This window comes from Triticum urartu, chromosome 1 (genome assembly GCF_003073215.2).
Source record: "Triticum urartu cultivar G1812 chromosome 1, Tu2.1, whole genome shotgun sequence".
Taxonomy (NCBI): Eukaryota; Viridiplantae; Streptophyta; class Magnoliopsida; order Poales; family Poaceae; genus Triticum; species Triticum urartu.
In genome coordinates, this window is record NC_053022.1 from 34,523,230 (window position 1) to 34,546,572 (window position 23,343).

The following is a 23,343-nucleotide window of genomic DNA, read 5'->3' on the forward strand; positions in this document are numbered from 1 at the left end:
AAAGGGAAGATGTGGAGCCTTCATCCTAGAGCAACAAGTATAATCATATCTCAAGCATAGTTTTGCCTAGCATACCATTTCAACATATAAATTTGATCCCATAATAGTTTCCCTTTTTGAGTCAAGCGATAATACCTAAAGTATTCACGTTGATCCAACGTGTCTCCCATAACATAATTGAATGGGGTTTTCTATGGATTATCAAAGTAGTACATAATATCTGTCACATAACGAGCATCGAGGGTTTTAGGAGGTTCCCCATCTTCATGAGCAGCAAGTACACCTAATTTTTTTTTGATATTTCGTGTTCCATATCCATAACTAAAGATAAAGAACAACTAAGAACATCAAATAAAAATTATGTAGTGATAAAGAAAACAAGCACACACAAGAATATTCACCCCACGCTATTGCTCCTCGGCAACGACGCCAGAAAAAGGTCTTGATAACCCACAAGTATAGGGGATCGCAATAGTTTTCGATAAGTAAGAGTGTTGAACCCAACGAGGAGCTAAAGGCAGAACAAATATTCCCTCAAGTTCTATCGACCACCGATACAACTCTACGCACGCTTGACGTTCGCTTTACCTAGAACAAGTATGAAACTAGAAGTACTTTGTAGGTGTTGTTGGATAGGTTTGCAAGATAATAAAGATTACGTAAATAAAAAGTAGGGGCTGTTTAGATAAAGACACAACTAAGTTAGTTTTAGTAAAGAGCTTTTTGTTACGAGAAAGTTATTTGTCCCTAGGCAATTGATAACTAGACCGGTAATCATTATTGCAATTATATATGAGGAAGAGGCATAAGCTAACATACTTTCTCTACTTGGATCATATGCACTTATGATTGGAACTCTAGCAAGCATCTGCAACTACTAAAGATCATTAAGGTAAAACCCAACCATAGTATTAAAGCATCAAGTCCTCTTTATCCCATACGCAACAACCCCCTTACTCGGGTTTGTGTTTCAGTCACTCACGTAACCCACTATAAGTGAATCATGAACGTATTGCAACACCCTACATCGGGGATCCCTCACTCTTGCGCGACACGGAGAGCACCATAGGACAACACCAATAATAAAACATGCAACTGAAATCAATCTTGATCATCAAATAGCCCATAGGACAAAACGGATCTACTCAAACATCATAGGATAGACATACATCATTGGGAAATAATATATAGCATTGAGCACCATGTTTAAGTAGAGATTACAGCGGGTAAGAGAGAGGTTACACCGCTGCATAGAGGGGGGGAAGAGTTGGTGATGATGGCGGTGAAGTTGTTGGTGAAGATTGCGGTGATGATGATGGCCACAGCAGTGTTCCGGCGCCACCGGAAGAGAAGGGGAGATGGGGCCCCTTCTTCTTCTTCTTCTTCCTTGACCTCCTCCCTAGATGGGAGAAGGGTTTCCCCTCTGGTCCTTGGCCTCCATGGCCTGAGAGGGGCGAGAGCCCCTCCGAGATTGGATCTGTCTCTCTGTTTCTGCGTTCTCAGATTCTACCCTTTCACCGTTTCTTATATTCCCGGAGATCCGTAACTCCGATTGGGCTGAAATTTTAACACGATCTCTATCCGGATATTAGCTTTCTTGCGGCGAAAGAAAGGCACCAACTGCCTTACGGGGTGGCCACGAGGGTCAGGGGCGCGCCTAGAGGGGTGGGGCGCGCCCCCCTGCCTCGTGCCTCCCTTGGGCACTGTCTCGCATGGATTTTTTTCCCCAAAAATCATATATATTCCAAAAAAAATTTCGTCAGTTTTTATCCCGTTTGGACTCTGTTTGATATGGATATTCTGCGAAACAAAAAGCATGCAACAAACAAGAACTGGCACTGGGCACTGTATCAATATGTTAGTCCCAAAAATAGTATAAAAAGTTGCCAAAAGTATATGAAAGTTATAGAATATTGGCATGGAACAATCAAAAATTATAGATACGACGGAGACATATCATCTACGAGGGTACGTGGACGGCACTCTCCCCTCTCGTTACTATGCATCACCATGATCCTGCGTGTGTGTAGGAATTATTTTAAAATTACTACGTTCCCCAACAGTGGCATCCGAGCCAGGTTTTATGCGTAGATATTATATGCACGAGTAGAACACAAGTGAGTTGTGGGCGATACAAGTCATACTGCTTACCAACATCTCATACTTTGTTTCGGCGGTATTGTTGGATGAAGCGGCCCGGACCGACATTACGCGTACGCTTACGCGAGACTAGTTCTACCGATGTGCTTTGCACACAGGTGGCTGGCGGGTGTCAGTTTCTCCAACTTTAGTTGAACCGAGTGTGGCTACGCCCGGTCCTTGAGAAGGTTAAAACAACACCAACTTGACGAACTATCGTTATGTTTTTGAAGCGTAGGTAAGAACGGTTCTTGCTCAGTCCATAGCAGTCACGTAAAACTTGCAACAACAAAGTAGATGACGTCTAACTTGTTTTTGCAGGGCATGTTGTGATGTGATATGGTCAAGACATGATGCTATATTTATTGTATGAGATGATCATGTTTTGTAACAAAGTTATCGGCAACTGGCAGGAGCCATATGGTTGTCGCTTTATTGTATGCAATGCAATCACCTTGTAATTGCTTTACTTTATCACTAAGCGGTAGCGATAGTCGTAGAAGCAATAGTTGGCGAGATGACAATGATGCTACGATGGAGATCAAGGTGTCGCGCCGGTGACGATGGTGATCATGACGGTGCTCCGAAGATGGAGATCACAAGCACAAGATGATGATGGTCATATCATATCATTTATATTGATTGCATGTGATGTTTATCCTTTATGCATCTAATTCTGCTTTGTTTGACGGTAGCATTATAAGATGATCTCTCACTAAATTTCAAGATAAAAGTGTTCTCCCTGAGTATGCACCGTTGCCAAAGTTCATCGTGCCGAGACACCACGTGATGATCAGGTGTGATAAGCTCTACGTCCATCTACAACAGGTGCAATCCAGTTTTGCACACGCAGAATACTCGTGTTAAACTTGACGAGGCTAGCATATGCAGATATGGCCTCGGAACACTGAGACCGAAAGGTTGAGCGTGAATCATATAGTAGATATGATCAACATAGTGATGTTCACCATTGAAAACTACTCCATTTCATGTGATGATCGGTTATGGTTTAGTTGATATGGATCATGTGATCATTTAGATGATTAGAGGGATGTCTATCTAAGTGGGAGTTCTTAAGTAATATGATTAATTGAACTTAAATTTATCATGAACTTAGTACCTGATAGTATTTTGCTCATCTATGTTGTTGTAGATAGATGGCCCGTGCTGTTGTTCCGTTGAATTTTAATGCGTTCCTTGAGAAAGCAAAGTTGAAAGATGATGGTAGCAATTACACGGACTGGGTCCGTAACTTGAGGATTATCCTCATTGCTGCATAGAAGAATTACGTCCTGGAAGCACCGCTGGGTGCTAGGCCTGCTGCAGATGCTGCTGACAACGTTAAGAACGTTTGGCAGAGTAAAGTTGATGACTACTCGATAGTTCAGTGTGTCATGCTTTACGGCTTAGAACCGGGACTTCAACGACGTTTTGAACGTCATGGAGCATATGAGATGTTCCAGGAGTTGAAGTTAATATTTCAAGAAAATGCCCAGATTGAGAGATATGAAGTCTCCAATAAGTTCTATAGCTGCAAGATGGAGAAGAATAGTTCTGTCAGTGAGCATATACTCAAAATGTCTGGGTATCATAATCACTTGACTCAACTGGGAGTTAATCTTCCTGTTGATAGTGTCATTGACAGAGTTCTTCAATCACTGCCACCAAGCTACAAAAGCTTCGTGATGAACTATAATATGCAAGGGATGAATAAGACTATTCCCGAGCTCTTCGCGATGCTAAAGGCTGCGGAGGTAGAAATCAAGAAGGAGCATCAAGTGTTGATGGTCAATAAGACCACCAATTTCAAGAAAAAGGGCAAAGGGAAGAAGAAGGGGAACTTCAAGAAAAACGGCAAACAAGTTGCTGCTCAGGAGAAGAAACCCAAGTTTGGACCTAAGCCTGAGATTGAGTGGTTCTACTGCAAACAGACCGGTCACTGGAAGTGGAACTGCCCCAAGTATTTGGCGGATAAGAAGGATGGAAAAGTGAACAAAGGTATATGTGATATACATGTTATTGATGTGTACCTTACCAGAGCTCGCAGTAGCACCTGAGTATTTGATACTGGTTCTGTTGCTAATATTTGCAACTCGAAACAGGGACTACGGATTAAGCGAAGACTGGCTAAGGATGGGGTGACGATGCGCGCGGGAAATGGTTCCAAAGTCGATGTGATTGCCGTCGGCACGCTACCTCTACATCTACCTTCGGGATTAGTTTAGACCTCAATAATTGTTCTTTGGTGCCAGCGTTAAGCATGAACATTATATTGGATCTTGTTTGATGCGACACGGTTATTCATTTAAATATGAGAATAATGGTTGTTCTATTTATATAAGTAATATCTTTTATGGTCATGCACCCTTAAAGAGTGGTCCACTACTAGGAAAAGGGCTATAGATGGAATTGACACTAATAGCGCACCAGACATGTGGTGCGCCATTACTATATACTAATGGTGCACCATGTGTTGGTGCGCCATTAGTGTGCAAATACTAATGGCGCACCACATCCACGGTGCGCCATTAGTAATTTTTTTTAATTTTTTCAAAACTACTAATGGCGCACCGTGGGAGTGATGCACCATTACTAGTTGAACTAGTAATGGCGCACCACATCCATGGTTTAATTTTTTTCAAAACTACTAATGGCGCACTGTGGGAGTGGTGCGCCATTACTAGTTGAACTAGTAATGGCGCACCATGCCACGGTATGCCATTAGTAACTTGGCCCAAACATTCGCCCGAATGCACCCCCCCCCCCCCCCCGCGTGGACCGCCTTTTCAGTTTCAAAAAAAAAGAAAATGATGTGATATATGGTCTAGTTATTTGCAAAATTTACAAACATGAATTTTTGACTTTTTTGCAAAATCTCTCGAGAATTTGTAAAAATGGGCATAACTTTTGCGTACGAACTCGGATGAAAAAGTTTTTTATATGAAAAATCATCTACTCGAAAAGTTACATCCGAATTTAACGGGGGGAACCCGTTAAACATTTTCAAAATCCTCAAAAACCTAACAGAAAAAAAGATACGGGGCTTTTAAGATCTGGAGAGGCAAAAAAATTCAAAAAAAAAATTCAAACTTACTAATGGCGCACCTGCCCATGGTGCGCCATTAGTATCTTCCCGCCTTCAAAATTCAAAATAAGTAAAAAAATAAAAAAAAGTTACTAATGGCGCACCTGCCCATGGTGTGCCATTAGTATCTTCCCCCCTTTAAAATTCAAAATAAGTAAAAAAAATAAAAAATACTAATGGCGCACCTGCCCACGGTGCGCCATTACTATGCCGTATATATGGCTGGGCGTGATCCTCTCATCCTTACCTCTTCATTCTTCTCCTCCACTCCACCTCTCCTCCACTCCATCTCCTCCTCTCCTCTCCTCCACTCCATCTTCCCTTCTCTCCTCCACCATACTACCCTCCTCCTCTCCGGCGACCTCCTCCTCCCTCCTCTCCTCCCCTCCCCTCCCCTCACGGTTTCTCCTCCCTCCTCTCCGGTGAGCTCCTCCTCCCTCCTCTTCAGTGAGCTCCTCCTCCCTCCTCTCCGGTGAGCTCCTCCTCCCTCCTCTCCTCCCATTCCCTCATGGTTTCTCCTTCCTCCTCTCCGATGCTTCGGTGAACTCCTCTCCGGCGACCTCCTCCTCCTCTCCGGGCGATGTAGGCGAGCGCCTCTCCGGTGACCTCCTCCTCCTCTCCGGCGAACTCCTCTCCGGCAAAAGAACACGATAAAAGAACGTACAAGATCCAAAAACAGGAACAAAATTTGAAATAATATCGTGCCAAAAAACGAGCAAAAAAACGAGCAAAAAATGGGCAAAAAAATCACGATCCAGATCCAAATTCAAAATTCAAAAATAGCAATGGCGCACGGTGGGGGTTAGACGGTGCGCCACTACTATTTTCCCGCCTTCAAAATTCAAAAATACTAATGGCGCACCGTGGCCTATACTAATGCCGCACCAGTGGCCTATACTAATGGCGCACCGTGGCCTATACTAATGGCGCACCAGTGATGCGCCATTAGTAGGCAAAACTGGTGCGCCATTAGTAGCCCTTTTCCTAGTAGTGGTCTATTCTTGTTGAATCTCGATAGTAGTGATACACATATTCATAATGTTAAAGCCAAAAGATGCAGAGTTGATAATGATAGTGCAACTTATTTGTGGCACTGTCGTTTGGGTCATATTGGTATAAAGCACATAAAGAAACTCCATATTGATGGACTTTTGGAATCACTTGATTATGAATCACTTGGTATTTGCAAACCATGCCTTATGGGAAAGAGGACTAAAACGTCGTTCTCCGGAACTATGGAGCGAGCAACAGATTTGTTGGAAATCATACATACTGATGTATGTGGTCCGATGAATATTGAGGCTCGCGGTGGGTATTGTTATTTTCTCACCTTCACAGATGATTTGAGTAGATATGGGTATATCTACTTAATGAAACATAAGTCTGAAACATTTGAAAAGTTCAAAGAATTTCAGAGTGAAGTGGAAAATCATCGTAACAAGAAAATAAAGTTTCTACGATCTGATCGTGGAGGAGAATATTTGAGTTATGAGTTTGGCCTACATTTGAAACAATGCAGAATAGTTTCGCAACTCACGCCACCCGGAACACCATAGCGTAATGGTGTGTCCGAATGTCGTAATCGTACTTTACTAGATATGGTGCGATCTATGATGTCTCTTACTGATTTACCGCTATCATTTTGGGGTTATGCTTTAGAGACGGCTGCATTCACGTTAAATAGGGCACCATCAAAATTCGTTGAGACGACACCTTATGAACTATGGTTTGGCAAGAAACCAAAGTTGTCGTTTCTTAAAGTTTGGGGCTGCGATGCTTATGTGAAAAAGCTTCAACCTGATAAGCTCGAACCCAAATCAGAGAAATGTGTCTTCATAGGATATCCAAAGGAAACTATTGGGTACACCTTCTATCACAGATCCGAAGGCAAGATATTCGTTGCTAAGAATGGATCCTTTCTAGAGAAGGAGTTTCTCTCGAAAGAAGTGAGTGGAAGGAAAGTAGAACTTGATGAGGTAATTGTACCTGCTCCCTTATTGGAAAGTAGTTCATCACAGAAACCGGTTCCTGTGACATCTACACCAATTAGTGAAGAAGCTAATGATGATGATCATGAAACTTCAGATCAAGTTACTACCGAACCTCGTAGGTCAACCAGAGCAAGATCCGCGCCAGAGTGGTACGGTAATCCAGTTCCGGAGGTCATGTTACTTGACCATGACGAACCTACGAACTATGAAGAAGCAATGATGAGCCCAGATTCCGCAAAATGGCTTGAGGCCATGAAGTCTGAGATGGGATCCATGTATGAGAACAAAGTGTGGAATTTGGTTGACTTGCCCGATGATCGACAAGCCATCGAGAACAAATGGATCTTCAAGAAGAAGACAGACGCTGACGGTAATGTTACTGTCTACAAAGCTCGACTTGTTGCAAAATGTTTTCGACAAGTTCAAGGAGTTGACTATGATGAGACCTTCTCACCTGTAGCGATGCTTAAGTCCGTCCGAATCATGTTAGCAATTGCCGCATTTTATGATTATGAAATTTGGCAAATGGATGTAAAGACTGCATTCCGGAATGGATTTCTGGAAGAAGAGTTGTGTATGATGCAACCTGAAGGTTTTATCGATCCAAAGGGAGCTAACAAAGTGTGCAAGCTCCAGCGATCCATTTATGGACTGGTGCAAGCATCTCGGAGTTGGAATAAATGTTTTGATAGTGTGATCAAAGCATATGGTTTTATACAGACTTTTGGAGAAGCCTGTATTTACAAGAAAGTGAGTGGGAGCTCTGTAGCATTTCTAATATTATATGTGAATGACACATTGTTGATTGGAAATGATATAGAATTTCTAGACAACATAAAAGGATACTTGAATAAAAGTATTTCAATGAAAGACCTCGGTGAAGCTGCTTATATATTGGGCATCAAGATCTATAGAGATAGATCAAGACACTTAATTGGACTTTCACAAAGCACATACCTTGATAAAGTTTTGAAGAAGTTCAAAAACGGATCAAGCTAAGAAAGGGTTCTTGCCTGTGTTACAAGGTGTGAAGTTGAGTAAGACTCAATGCCCGACCACTGCAGAAGATAGAGAGAAAATGAAAAGTGTTCCCTATGCTTCAGCCATAGGCTCTAGCATGTATGCAATGCTGTGTACCAGACCTGATGTGTGCCTTGCTATTAGCCTAGCAGGGAGGTACCAAAGTAATCCAGGAGTGGATCACTGGATAGCGGTCAAGAACATCCTGAAGTACCTGAAAAGGACCAAGGATATATTTCTCGTTTATGGAGGTGACAAAGAGCTCATCGTAAATGGTTACGTTGATGAGTTTTGACACTGATCCGGACGAATCTAAATCGCAAACCGGATACATGTTTATATTAAACGATGGAGCTGTCAGTTGGAGTAGTTCAAAATAGAGCGTCGTGGCGGGATCTACATGTGAAGCGGAGTACATTGCTGCTTCGGAAGCAATGAATGAAGGAGTCTGGATGAAGGAGTTCATATCCGATCTAGGTGCAATCCCTAGTGCATCGGGTCCAATGAAAATCTTTTGTGACAATACTGGTGCAATTGCCTTGGCAAAGGAATCCAGATTTCACAAGAGAACCAAGCACATCAAGAGACGCTTCAACTCCATTCGGGATCAAGTCCAGGTGGGAGACATAGAGATTTGCAAGATACATACGGATCTGAATGTTGCAGACCCGTTGACTAAGCCTCTTCCACGAGCAAAACATGATCAACACCAAGGCTCCGTGGGTGTTAAAATCATTACTGTGTAATCTAGATTATTGACTCTAGTGCAAGTGGGAGACTAAAGGAAATATGCCCTAGAGGCAATAATAAAGTTATTATTTATTTCCTTATTTCATGATAAATGTTTATTATTCATGCTAGAATTGTATTAACTGGAAACATAATACATGTGTGAATACATAGACAAACATAGTGTCACTGGTATGCCTCTACTTGACTAGCTCATTGATCAAAGACGGTTAAGTTTCCTAACCATATACATGAGTTGTTATTTGATCAATGGGATCACATCATTAGGAGAATGATGTGATTGACTTGACCCATTCCTTTAGCTTAGCACTTGATCGTTTGTTTACTGCTATTGCTTTCTTCATGACTTATACATGTTCTTATGACTATGAGATTATGCAACTCCCGAATACCGGAGGAACACTTTGTGTGCTACCAAACGTCACAACATAACTGGGTGATTATAAAGGTGCTCTACAGGTGTCTCCGATGGTACTTGTTGAGTTGGCATAGATCAAGATTAGGATTTGTCACTCCGATTGTCGGAGAGGTATCTCTGGGCCCTCTCGGTAATACACATCACTATAAGCCTTGCAAGCATGATAACTAATGAGTTAGTTACGGGGTGATGTATTACGAAACGAGTAAAGAGACTTGCCAGTAATGAGATTGAACTAGGTATTGGATACCGATGATCGAATCTCGGGCAAGTAACATACCGATGACAAAGAGAACAACATATAGTGTTGTGCGGTTTGACCGATAAAGATCTTCATAGAATATGTAGGAACCAATATGAGCATCCAGGTTTCGCTATTGGTTATTGACCGGAGACATGTCTCGGTCATGTCTACATAGTTCTCGAACCCGCAGGGTCCGCACGCTTAAAGTTCGATGACGGTTATATTATGAGTTTATGTGTTTTGATGTACCGAAGGAAGTTCAGAGTCCTGGATGTGATCACGGACATGACGAGGAGTCTCGAAATGGTCGAGACATAAAGATTGATATATTGTAAGCCTATATTTGGATATCGGAAGTGTTCTGGGTGAAATCGGGATTTTACCGGAGTACCGGGGGTTACCGGAACCCCCCCGGGGGTTTAATGGGCCAAGATGGGCCTTAGTGGATAAGAGGAGGGGCGGCCAGGGTAGGCCGCACGCCCCCTCTCCCTCTAGTCCGAATTGGACTGGGAGGGGGGGCGGCGCCCCCCTTTCCTTCCTCTCTCCCTCCTCCTTCCCCCTTCTCCTACTCCAACTAGGAAAAGAGGGAGTCCTACTCCCGGGGGGAGTAGGACTCCTCCCTGCCGCGCCTCCTCCTGGCCGGCCGCCTCTCCCCCCTTGCTCCTTTATATACGGGGGCAGGGGGCACCTCTAGAGACACAAGTTGATCACAAAGATCTCTCCCAGCCGTGTGCGGTGCCCCCTCCACCATAATCCACCTCGGTAATATTGTAGCGGTGTTTAGGTGAAGCCCTGCTACGGTAGCTTCATCAACATCGTCACCACGCCGTCGTGCTGACGAAACTCTTCCCCGAGCTCTACTGGATCGTGAGTTCATGGGACGTCACCGAGCTAAACGTGTGCTGAACGCGGAGGTGCCGTACGTTCGGTGCTGAGGATCGGTCGATCATGAAGACGTACGACTACATAAACCACGTTGTCATAGCGCTTCCGCTTAACGGTCTACGAGGGTACGTGGACGACACTCTCCCCTCTCGTTGCTACGCATCACCATGATCCTGCGTGTGCGTAGGAATTTTTTTGAAATTACTACGTTCCCCAACAGCTACCTGTCGTGGTGGGTCGTCGTGGCCGTGCTTGATCTCAGGCAGGACCTCTTGGTTGCACTAGGGGCAGAGGAGAAGGCCTCTCATGCCCCTCCTCCTCGAGCAGAGCAGGGCCGACGGCTAGGTGCGCCCCTCATCCTCATCCTCCTTTAGCAGGGCAGCATCTATTACAATTTGTGTTAAAATCTCCTAGGAGTTCAAAGGCTGGAAACAATCGTCTAGTTAGATTGTCAAAAAAGATCAAGTAATACCAAAAAGAACAGAAACCTGGTCTTAGCAAGCATAGTACGCTTCAGCAAACATGCAAGCCAGCAAACATAAAAGATACGTACTAGACTTGGGTACACGAGATCAGTTACTGGAAAAATTACACCAGGTCAGATTATCGAAGAAAGGTGCAACCAGCACCATATTCTTCTATCCAGGACCAAGTGATGTGGCGCAAGAAGACATATCTATGCAAATACTTGACTAACACTATGATGTTTTATCTGTGCAAGAAGACATACATGTCCAGCAAGCCTAATTAATAGTGTCAAACTGTAGCTATAAATAGCACATCAGCAGCAGCATAATATCAGAGATGTGATGCCACTGTTTACTAGTGCTAATGAAAATTTGCTACACCAATTTTGACTAGCAGGTAAAGGTTCCAGCAATAGTTTGGATATCTACAAACAGAAGACTGAGGCAATGGTTGCTTGGTACTTTTCCTGTTTGAAGATCAATCTTTCGCACTGATTACTATCAAACATAAAAGATGGCAATACATACTCAGTGCTTTGGAGAATCACACAGTTCTCAAAAAGTTCTGAAAATAATAATACAAGAAAAAAGGAACACACACATCATGGAGCATATGAAAGATTTATGCATCGATTATCCATTAGGGGTCCAAGATCATGTTATAAGTTCTCAAAATAATTTAGAATAGTTTCCACTTAGAGTCATCAATACCAACACAACAATAGTCAACTAAAACTACGGCTACTTGATTGTCACTGTAATTTTAGTCAAACCAAGAAATGATCATACAGTTTACTGACTATAGCCCAATTTGCTACTAGATTATAAATGTTATACTGGAGGGATTAATATTAGGAAAGATTATATCACGAGTTCTTGAGAGGAAATATACAAAATCAAGTAGAGGAGGGAGGCAGAGGTCGTGAAAGGAATTAAAACTGAATGCATGACACTAATCGGTAGTTCACATTTCCTTTTCAGATTTAGTGCATAGATAGTATTTCCTTTAGGTTAATCACATATGCATGTATGTATGAAGCAGAACATGAAAATAACAACATCTAATTAACTTGATTGCCTTGCAGATGACACACAAGATGAAGAGCACTTGGACAGAAGCTACTATACATGTGGATGTAATTAACCTAATCTAATGTGATGGGAACAACATCACAATTCACAAGAAAGCACCCATACTGTCAAATTTAGTATACAGTTGCTAACTGAAATAAGTTCAGTTCAAAGCAGAGTAGAGAACAAGAAACAGAGCTGCTTCATGGCATTGCTGCTGTTTTGCCGCAAGTGAGTTAGGCTTCCGAACGACACCGGTATTGTGCCCCGCATAAGATTGCTTAGCAAGTCCCTGCAATTAGTTGAGCACATCATTAGACCGGCTAACAACCTTGCAGATAGTTGGCTCTCACATAACTGAACATACAAGCAACGGAAGCACCCAACATTTTTATTTTTGCAACCAGATTAATAAATATATACCAAACAAACAAAAATTGCAATGAATTAGTATGAACCATGTAATACATACACTTCAATGCGTATCCTAGTTCATCGGCATCACCTCACGAGCTTAATATAGATAACTGTAACATAGCAGTACATAGCTGCACTTGTTCTCATTGATTACATGATGCACACACATATTTATATACATACTAGCAAAAGGCCCGTGCGTTGCAACGGGTAAAAAGGACAAAAATGCAAACTGATAGGAGCTAGGGTCCTACCAGGCTTAGACCGTAGGTTGTAGGGGTGGAAGGGAGGATGGCGTGGAGAAAATTCCTTATATAACACTGTTTTAAATATTGTTTCCCTATTTGACACTGAAAACCTTTTTCTTCCGTATCTAGCATTATGTCTAAATTTTATGCCCTTTATGACATTTCCGTCTATTTTGAGCCTTAACAGTGTCAAATGACACATGAAAAGACCAATTTGCCCTTCATGGGGTTTGTGACCAAAATTTTACTTTCTAGTTTAGCTTCAGTATGTGACTTTATCTGGATGGTGTTCGGACGTGATTTGGTACCAAAGAGAATTTAATTACTAAAAAAATAAAATAAATGCATAATATACAGGGAAGAAAACATGCATCAGTACATGCATGCGCTAGCTCATCTTTGATTAGCTTTGCACGTGCATACATATTAGGTTGCTCACATACTCTTACGTGCTAGTCAAGCATGGTGCAGTATCTGCATGCATCTAAGGGCGTGGTGCAGTACCGGCAAGTACGCGTACATGTTGGAATACCCACGTGACGGCCAGCCCAGTACACATACGTCTATGCATTCTGAATACCCGTGTGTACCCAGCTAAAGAAAGAGAGATCTCAGAAAGGTAATGGGAGCGCGTCACATAATAAGGTACAGTATGTATCAGCAGCTTGCCGTAGCCCGTAGGAGATAGACCCATCTTCACGAATGTTGCACGTATAAGCCCATTCTCACTCATCGACGAGCACTCACGTACTGCTCGGCTGCTCATGTGCTGTACTCCATCTCATCCAGAGGAGCCAGGCGGCCAGCGGCCAGTCAAGGCCGAGGCACAGCCTCGTTGCCGACCGTGATGCTCCGCACAAGCTGTTTGAAAGTGTCCGTTCCCTCCATGGCTGAATACACACAAATTTTGGTCATATATAACATGAGGGGCAAATAGGTCTTTTCGGGTGTAATTTAACACTATTAACGCTTCAAATGGACGGAAGTGTAATAAAAGGCATAAAATTTAGACTTGGTGTTAAATAAAGAAGAGAAAAAGATTCGGTGTCAAATAAGGCAACAAATTTTAAGACAGTGTTAAATAAGTAATTCTCTCTTGGGCGTGGCCGGCGGCGCGACGGCGCCGTAATTGCGCGAGGAGGAGGAGATGGCGCGGGGGCGGCGGCTAGGGTTAGGTCTCCCGGCTCCCTTCAGGAAGCCAAGCCCATGATGAGCTTCTAATACGGACAAACAAATCTGGCTAGCCCTCCTATAGCCAACAACCCAACTAAAAGAACGGTTATAATATTCTTCGTGCTTAATTATATTTCCATCTACTTAGTGTAAGTAAACTATAGAAAGCAGATCAACCATATGTTCCCTTCACACGACATGAACTTACCAGCATCCAGTTGGTTGGTGCAGCATGGCTGCGTCATGTTTCCCTGCCTTCATCAGATGTGCCTGAATCAAATTGATCCAAGTCCTCCGAGTAGCGTCATGTTATGTGTAGTCAGCTCAGTTGTTAGTGGGTTTGCACTCGAAAGAACATAAGAGTAGTACTGTATTGAAGACAGACTATAACGACTTGTTGTCATTACCTGAAATTTAGACCAGTAAATATGAAGCACACTCTTCTCCTCCTTTTTTATCACCATGATTTTGATTTAAAGTCTTTTATTTTTGGGCTGTAGAGGCGTGTTTGTACGCACAAATTGACCTCAAGTAGCGCATCATGCCACGATGCACTCGCGATGGGAGAATAGCCTCTCTTTCCTCCTTGTTTCTGTCAAGCGTCCTCAAATTGTGCAGGATGCATGTCTGCAGGCATCCGTTTAATAGCCCACCACCCCCTCACCTATAGAAAGTGTTAACCCTCTTTCCTTTTTTCCTGGTATAATTAGCACCTCTTTTCTTCTCATGTAATTAGAATCTTTTTCCTTCCTCGTTTATATCTCATGATCTCGAAGAAGGATTCTTGATGCCCAGAAAAATAAAAACGTATATAAATCAGATAGATTAGATATAAAGGAGCGAGGTGGGACTATATATGAGTCAACCTTCAATTCTACATGAATCAGGACTTGCTCTGTTGGTCATGACATTATGTAGAGATACTGAAGGTATTAGTTCGATACCCGTTGCGAGCAGAATTTTTGCCTCCCGGGGCCGGATTCACTGGGCCATACGACAGTCTGGTTTGTTCTTTTGGCCGGGCTCGGTGACATACGACGGACGACACGTACGAAACATGAAACGAAGACGGACCACATGCTTTATTATTCCCCGAATTAGTGCCACCTCGCGTATATGTTTTAAAATCAAACTGAAAGCGTAAATTCACAGGAATATGCATATTGTGACGATGAACCCAACAAAGTCAATCCATACTTTATTATTAGAGAAAGATATATACTAGTGAATGGTTAACTGAAGCATTCATCAGCACACATGCAGCAGCCAAAAACAGAATCCAAGAGGGCATGCAATCAATTCATATAACACAATCATATATGTTCATGGCAAACTTTATTAGAAATCCCAGTTTCATACTTAACAAGCCATCATTCAGCGTCCGGGATGCTAGCAAGAACAAGTGACCGGGATGCAACTATTGTTCCTCCACACTCCTAAGAGGCTCATTTTTGTCCCGTTGTCTATCAAACCAGACCGCATACATGTGCAAAAAACAAGTGTATGAAAAGATGGATGCAACTATTGTTCCTCCACACTCCTAAGAGGCTCATTTTTATCCCGTCGTCCATCAAACCAGACTGCATACATGTGCAAAAAACAAGTGTATGAAAAGATGGATGCAGCTGGTGTTCCCTCCCCCCTTTAACAGGGCGCAAGATGAGCATATCTGAGATCGACCATTAACATATTGTAGTGCTAAATCTCAAAAATCTAATTTTCCAGATGTAGCAGAGACATGTGGGAGTGCATTTGTACAAAATTGAACTATTTTCAATCAATCAGTGCAAGCATTTAGCCTATGAACTAATCAATCAGAATGCATCCAGTGAACACTACCAAGATCTTTGCTATCGATGAAATCAGCTCACACATTCAGTATAGTCAATCTAAAACGAACCACTCTCAGTTGGACAGTTCAGTCATAAGAAGAGACAACTATTGAAGTACCTTCCTTGAAGACGAGGCCCGTGAGCGCGGCGAAGGTGGCCTCTCCCTCTCTGCTCTCTCCCCACCCCCGACATCCAACAATAGCGGGAGCATGCTGATACGTCTCCAATGTATCTATAATTTTTGATTGCTCCATGCTATTACATTATCTATTTTGGATGTCAATGGGCTTTATTTTACACTTTTATATCATTTTTGGGACTAACCTACTAATCGGAGGCCCAACTCAAATTGTTGTTTTTTTGCCTATTTTAGGGTTTCGCCAAAAAGGAATATCAAACAGAGTCCAAATGGAATGAAACCTTCGGGAAATAATGGCCATTATCGCCCCGTGGACAGAACCATTCCTGGCCTACCTAATTAGATAGGAACCTCCGGCGGACCAAAATGAGGCACGCTACATAGTGCGGTGATCCAAAGCCTATAGGGTCCATGAGGGAGAATTGTACAAAAAAGCGCTACCGGAGTCCTTCAAAGGTGCATCTCCGAAGAGGAAGGGCGGAATATTTTGGCAGAAATTCACGTCGGACTCGGCGGTCATCACGCCGCAGCCCGGGCTCTTGTAAGCAAGGCCTTCCGCACAAGATTTTATTGGCCAACGGCCCGGGCAGATGCACAGGACTTGGTTCAACGTTGCGCCGGTTGCCAGCTCTTTGCAAATCAAAGCCACATGCCACCCACCGCCCTCCAAACGATCCCCATTACATGGCCCTTCGCGGTCTGGGGGCTTGACATGGTCGGACCCCTTAAAGGGGGAACCCACAAGAAAAAATACTTATTGGTCATGGTGGATAAATTCACCAAATGAATAGAGGTCAAACCGGTTAAAACAGCCGAATCCGGACCGGTGATAGATTTCATATCCGGGGTTGTACGCCGCTGCGGCGTCCCCCATAGCATCATCACTGATAACGGCACGAACTTCACGGCCGACGAGGTAAAACTCTGGTGCAGCAAAATGGGCATCAAGCTCGATTATGCTTCAGTCTATCACCCACAAACCAACGGTCAAGTCCAACGAGCAAATGGTCTTATAATTAGCGGCATTAAACCCAGACTAGTGCGCTCCTTAACGGAGTCTGACACGCACTGGGTAGAGGAGCTCGACTCCGTACTCTGGGGGCTGCGGACCACGCTGAATCGTAGTACCGGATACACACCATTTTTTATGGTGTATGGCGTAGAGGCAGTCCTGCCCCGTGACATAATTCATGACTCACCTCGAGTGCGCATGTACGAAGAAAGAGAAGCCGAGCTCGATCGGCAGGACAGTCTGGACACCTTGGAGGAAGAGCGCGACATAGCCACAGCCCGTTCCGCATTTTACCAGCAACATGCTCGCAGATATCAAAGCAGAGAAGTACGAGCCAAAACTTATAACGTTGGCGAACTAGTTCTCCGGCTGCCGGATAAGAAAAAGAATAAGTTAGAGCCCAAATGGGAAGGTCCCTTCATCATCGACCAAGTTTTGACCGGCGGAGCGTACCGACTGCGGGATGCATCGACTAGTCGACTCGAGCCGAACCCATGGAACGCAGCCAGGCTCCAAAGATTCTACGCCTAGCACCGGACTTTATGTTAGTCCCCTCCCTTTGTCCATTTTCTGCATACGCGTCATCTGTCTTGTTTCCCTTTCTTTTTTTATTCCTCTAGGCCTTCAAGGGTCACCTTGTGCCTCACTTGTACATTACAGATGTGCTAGCCGCACTCTCTACACATGGGGGCTTCTTTCACAGAAGCTTAAATTATTTACCTGGGCATCACGCCCAACACATGCGTTATACTTCCGCATGTACCTTTTTTCACCATTATATGCATCGATATGACTTAAGTTTTGGCCAAGCTGGGTTGCCTGGCTCTTGTATTTATGCCCTATGTTCCTGTTAATTCGGCTAGGGCATAAGGGGAGCCCCTCTGTGATTGTTACCGCCGGGTCAGCCGGACGTGTACCTCAGACTGGGTGAAGCCGAAAGCTAGCGTTCTTAAGAGAATATTCGGTCGGTGACCAAAAGATGACTTTTATTTATTATCCATATCTGCCCCCAGATGTTTTTTCTGCGCTTCTTGTCGCAGTCCGGACATGCACTTTAGGGCATGCCTACCCAGGGAAAGGAACCCTTAACGGAACTATTCTCTCTGGAAGATGTTTCTTACTACCCATGTAATATAACATAACTAGTCGGGCACTTGTCTGATAAAGCACTAATGACCCCTACGCCTGGTCTCCACGCATGCCCCGGTTCTTACATAACCGAGAGGGTATTCGGATACACTCCGGACTGTCGGGTCCCGAGGTTGAAGCGAAAAGGTCCGCCACGGCAAACGATCTACAATCCGGCTAGAAGGCATCATACATGTCACTTTAAAATTACATAGTCAATTTGACTGGTTGAATTCCTCTTCAATACCATCCAATAGGCTGTCTAGTCTACAGTCCTATTGGGAATACTTTGCGGCCATTTCTACTAGGCCGTACACTAAACTCATAGGGATCTCCTTGCCATCAGGCCCCACAGGTCCGACTTCGGCCATGTGGTTCGGGTCAGCCTTCGTGTACCGTGCCTTCACCATTGCCCAGGCTTCCCTGGCACCCTGACGGCAGGCCGATATCTTCCATAATTGAAAGTGCCACCGTGCTCCCTTCAGCTTTTCTGCAAGCTCTCCAAGGCCTTCGGGTATGGAGACGGACGGCCACAAGGCCTGGGAGACGCCTTGCATCACCTGCCGAACTCGTTCGTGCAACTGTGCGAGCTCGGGAAGACGATCACCCGTTGAACCAGGCATCTCCTCGGCAGGATGACCTGTTAGCATACCTACAGACATAACTCTGTCAGCCAGCTTCCTCGTCGAACTCCTTTCCAAAGTTTGTTCAAGCACTTACTAAATATGCCGCGTCGAAGCCGCCGATTCTCCTTAACAGAATCCGACAGTTGGGCACGAACATCTTTTAGTTCCACGTCCAGCTTGGTGTTGGCATCTTGGAGATCATTCTTCTCCTGCCTCACCCTCGTAAGCACGATCTCACCAGCCTTTAGCTGTTGTATGAGTTGCTCCAGCGTCATCTGCAATTTTATCGTCAGATAGGCATATACGCCGCATTCTAATATGATACTTATCATTCAAAGGATATGTTACCAGAGTGGGTCTCTTTGGGCTCCCCTGCTGCGGCCAGTGCGGCCTGAAGTTGGGCTTTGCACTCTTCCAGCTCCTGGGACAGTTGAGTATTCTTTTCTGTAAGAACCTGCATAACAAATGATCCTTAAATCAGTTATCCTAACTGTTTCAAGTCTCAGGGGCTACTGACATATATAATCATCAAATTTTCTCATCCGTATGTCTTTTACATACTGCTCCGTGGCTCTGGCTAGACCATTTTGAGCGGCACGGAGGTGCGCGTCTCCCGAGTTGAAGGCATCCAATGCCTCTTGGGAGAAACAAGCGTCACGAAGAACAGTCCGGCGACGCCTGTGGTTCATGGCACTTTCCACCTCGGAATGGGTGGCGGACAGTTTATCCGCATCCTCTGTCGGAGGAGCACCCGACGCATTCCTTGTATTCGTTCTCGCCTCTGAATCCGGCCTTGGAGCCTGGCTTGTGGAGGCGCGATTGGTAGCCTCTTCGGGTATAGTCCGGCGAGCTCTCTTTTTCCTTAAAAAAGGGGCATGGGCATTAATATGCCTCCGTGAATAATGTCTTGCAATAAAGGCGGCGCGCCGTACCACTGCGCCGGTGCCTCAATCCGGACTGCAGATCTTTTCAGCCTGCTTGGCCTTGCGGCCCCTTGTTGGCTAGTTACCGCAGGCTCGACCTTCTGCCCCGAGGACCTCCCCTGCAAAACACGGCTATTATACGGCAATCAAAAAGCGCAAGCATGGATCCCTTTTTTACATGTTGGGACTTCGGTCTCAGTCACCTATGAGGTGGGAACTAGCACAGGGTAATCGGCCGTAATGGCCACCAAGGCGTTGTCATTACTCCATTGGTAAAATACCCCGTCGATCAGCTCCACAAATATGTCTGGATCCTCCTGGGAGGCCGGGTCAAGGGTGAAGGAAATATGCCCTAGAGGAAATAATAATGTTATTATTTTATTTCCTTATATCATGATAAATGTTTATTATTCATGCTAGAATTGTATTATCCGGAAACATAATACTTGTGTGAATACATAGACAAACCAAACGTCACTAGTATGCCTCTACTTGACTAGCTCGTTAATCAAAGATGGTTATGTTTCCTAACCATAGACATGTGTTGTCATTTGATTAATGGGATCACATCATGAGGAGAATGATGTGATTGACATGACCCATTCCATTAGCTTAGCACCCGATCATTTAGTATGTTGCTATTGCTTTCTTCATGACTTATGTATGTTCCTATGACTATGAGATTATGCAACTCCCGTTTACCGGAGGAACACTTTGTGTGCTACCAAACGTCGCAACGTAACTGGGTGATTATAAAGGAGCTCTACAGGTGTCTCCAAAGGTGAATGTTGGGTTGGCGTATTTCGAGATTAGGATTTGTCACTCCGATTGTCGGAGAGGTATCTTTGGGCCCTCTCGGTAATGCACATCACATAAGCCTTGCAAGCATTACAACTAATGAGTTAGTTGCAAGATGATGTATTACGAAATGAGTAAAGAGACTTGCCGGTAACGAGATTGAACTAGGTATTGAGATACCGACGATCGAATCTCGGGCAAGTAACATACCGATGACAAAGGGAACAACGTATGTTGTTATGCGGTCTGACCGATAAAGATCTTCGTAGAATATGTAGGAGCCAATATGAGCATCCAGGTTCCGCTATTGGTTATTGACCGGAGACATGTCTCGGTCATGTCTACATTGTTCTCGAACCCATAGGGTCCGCACGCTTAAGGTTTCGATGACAGTTATATTATGAGTTTATGAGTTTTGATGTACCGAAGTTAGTTCGGAGTCCCGGATGTGATCACGGACATGACGAGGAGTCTCGAAATGGTCGAGACATAAAGATTGATATATTGGACGGCTATATTCGGACACCGGAAGTGTTCCGGGTGATTTCGGAGAAAACCGGAGAGCCGGAGGGTTACCGGAACCCCCCGGGAGAAGTAATGGGCCATATGGGCCTTAGTGGAGAGAGAGAGGGGCAGCCAAAGGTGGGCCGCGCGCCTCCTCCCCCTGGTCCGAATTGGACTAGGAGAGGGGGGGGGCGGTGTCCCCCTTTCCTTCTCCCTCCCCACTTCTTTCCCCCTCCGAGTCCTACTCCTACTAGGAGGAGGACTCCTCCTTGGCGCGCCATAGAGGCCGGCCGGCCTCCTCCCCTTGATCCTTTATATACGGGGGCAGGGGGCACCCCTAGACACACAAGTTGATCCACGTGATCATATTCTTAGCCGTGTGCGGTGCCCCCTTCCACCATAATCCTCGATAATATTGTAGCGGTGCTTAGGCGAAGCCCTGCGACGGTAGTACATCAAGATCGTCACCACGCCGTCATGCTGACGGAACTCTTCCCCGACACTTTGCTGGATCAGAGTCCGGGGATCGTCATCAAGCTGAACATGTGCTAAAACTCGGAGGTGCCGTAGTTTCGGTGCTTGATCGGTCGGGCCATGAAGACGTACGACTACATCAACCGCATTGTGATAACGCTTCCGCTGTCGGTCTATAAGGGTACGTAGATCATACTCTCCCCTCTCGTTGCTATGCATCACCATGATCTTGCGTGCGCGTAGGAATTTTTTTGAAATTACTACGTTCCTCAACAGTTGTATCAGAGCCTAGGTTTTATGTGTTGATGTTATATCCACGAGTAGAACACAAGTGAGTTGTGGGCGATATAAGTCATACCGCTTACCAGTATGTCATACTTTGGTTCGACGGTATTGTTGGACGAAGCGGCCCGGACCGACATTACGCGTACGCTTACGCGAGACCGGTTCTCCCGACGTGCTTTGCACAAAGGTGGCTAGCGGGTGACAGTTTCTCCAACTTTAGTTGAACCGAGTGTGGCTACGCCCGGTCCTTGCGAAGGTTAAAACAACACCAACTTGACAAACTATCGTTGTGGTTTTGATGCGTAGGTAAGATTGGTTCTTGCTTAAAGCCCGTAGCAGCCACGTAAAACTTGCAACAACAAAGTAGAGGACGTCTAACTTGTTTTTGCAGGGCATGTTGTGATGTGATATGGTCGAGACATGATGCTAAAATTTTATTGTATGAGATGATCATGTTTTGTAACCAAGTTATCGGCAACTGGCAGGAGCCATATGGTTGTCGCTTTATTGTATGCAATGCAATTGCGCTGTAATGCTTTACTTTATCACTAAGCGGTAGCGATAGTCGTGGAAGCATAACATCGGCGAGATGACAGCGATGCTACGATGGTGATCAAAGGTGTCGCGCTAGTGACGATGGTGATCACGACGGTGCTTCAAAGATGGAGATCACAAGCACAAGATGATGATGGCCATATCATATCACTTATATTGATTGCATATGATGTTTATCTTTTATGCATCTTATCTTGCTTTGATTGACGGTAGCATTTTAAGATAATCTCTCATTAATTATCAAGAAGTGTTCTCCGTGAGTATGCACCGTTGCAAAAGTTCTTCATGCTGAGACACCACGTGATGATCGGGTGTGATAGGCTCTACATTCAAATACAACGGGTGCAAAACAGTTGCACACGCAGAATACTCAGGTTATACTTGACTGTTGGGGAACGTAGCAGAAATTCAAAATTTTCCTACGTGTCACCAAGATCTATCTATGGAGAGACCAGCAACGAGGGGAAGGAGAGTTGCATCTACATACCCTTGTAGATCGCTAAGCGGAAGCGTTCAAGTGAACGGGGTTGATGGAGTCGTACTCGTCGTGATCCAAATCACCGATGACCAAGTGCCGAACGGACGGCACCTCCGCGTTCAACACACGTACAGCCTGGTGACGTCTCCCACGCCTTGATCCAGCAAGGAGAGAGGGAGAGGTTGAGGAAGACTCCATCCAGCAGCAGCACAACGGCATGGTGGTGGTGGAGGAGCGTGGCAATCCTGCAGGGCTTCGCCAAGCACCACGAGAGAGGAGAAGGACTTGGGAGAAGGGGAGGGCTGCACCAGAACATTGGTATGGCTGCCCTCCCACCCCCCACATATATATAGGGGCAAGGGAGAGGGGGGGGAGGCGCAGCTTTGGCCCTTCCTCCAAGGAAGGGTGCGGCTAGGAGGAGTCCCTCCTCCCCAAGGCACCTCGGAGGTGCCTTCCCCCTTTAGGACTCTTCCTTTCCTTATCCTTTGGCGCATGGGCCTCTTGGGGCTGGTGCCCTTGGCCCATATAGGCCAAGGTGCACACCCCTACAGCCCATGTGGCCCCCCGGGGCAGGTGGCCCCACCCGGTGGACCCCCGGGACCCTTCCGGTGGTCCCGGTACAATACCGGTGACCCCGAAACTTGTCCGGTGACCAAAACAGGACTTCCCATATATAAATCT